The following is a 1270-nucleotide window of genomic DNA, read 5'->3' on the forward strand; positions in this document are numbered from 1 at the left end:
TATATATAAACTTTCCTCCTGTCTCTGTATTTCACTCGAGTACAATACTCTGAGACCTGCTTTTCTGTGTGAACTTGAGCAGGTTCCTTATTTTTCATAACCCATTTTCTTTTCATTAAAAATAAAGATGAAACCAAAAATATCTTCATAAAATTGTTCTGAAGTGTCAATGCAGTGACAAGTCCTCTAAAACCACTGGACTGGTTTTTCTTAAATATGTTGTTATTGATTTCAGAGAGAAAGGGAGAGGGAGAGAGAGATAGAAACATCAATTATGAGGAAGAATCATCGATTGGCTGCCTCCTGCATGATCCCTACTGAGGATCGAGACTGCAACCTGGGCATGTGTGTTAACTGGAAATTGAACCATGACCTCCTGGTTCATGGGTCATTGTTCAACAACTGAGCCACGATGGCCGGGCAAACCACTGGACATTTTATTTTTAAAAAATATTTCTTTTATTGATTTTAGAGAGGAAGGGAGAGGGAGAGAGATATAGAAACATCAATGATGAGAGAGAATCCTTGATCGGCTGCCTCCTGCACCCCCGCCACTGGGGATCAAGCCCGCAACCCAGGCATATGCCCTGACCAGGAATCAAAATGGTGACCTCTTAGTTAGCAGTTGCCCACTGGTGGTCCATGAGGTCCGAAAGGTTGGCAACTGCTGCATAGTCCACAGGCCGATGCTCTATCCACTGAGCCAAACCAGGTAGGGCCCACTGGACTTTTAAAATGAAGGTCATGTATTACTTTGATTAAAAAAAATACAAGAAAAAAAGTAAACAGTAAATAAAATATACACAGGGTATGATTCAGGTACAGGGGGACAGAATCTAGCTCTTGTAGTGAGAAAACTTCTAACAGCATTTTATCGGTGTGAAGCAGTAGTTGGATCCTGATGCATTGAGCCATATTTGAGTATTCTACAAAAAAAAAAAAAAAATCCAAGGCAGCACATATAAAACATACTTTTCTATTTTGAATACCTAGTATGTAAAAGATTTTAAAAGGCAGTATTTTTTTTTTTAGAATTGGTTTTTTGAGAAAAAGGTTCAGTGCAGAAAAGCTACTGTAGTGTTCTTAAAACAGTAAAAATCCTAAACTAATGTCTATGAAGAGAGAATAGTTTTAAAAAATAGGTACATAAATTTGATGAGAACATGATATAACAAAAACGAATGTTATAGCCCTGGTTGGTGTGGCTCAGTTGGATGAGCATCGTCCCATGCACCAAGTGGTCACCAATTCGATTCCAGGTCAGGGAACA

The sequence above is a fragment of the Myotis brandtii genome, unplaced genomic scaffold, assembly GCF_000412655.1.
Source record: "Myotis brandtii unplaced genomic scaffold, ASM41265v1 scaffold987, whole genome shotgun sequence".
NCBI lineage: Eukaryota > Metazoa > Chordata > Mammalia > Chiroptera > Vespertilionidae > Myotis > Myotis brandtii.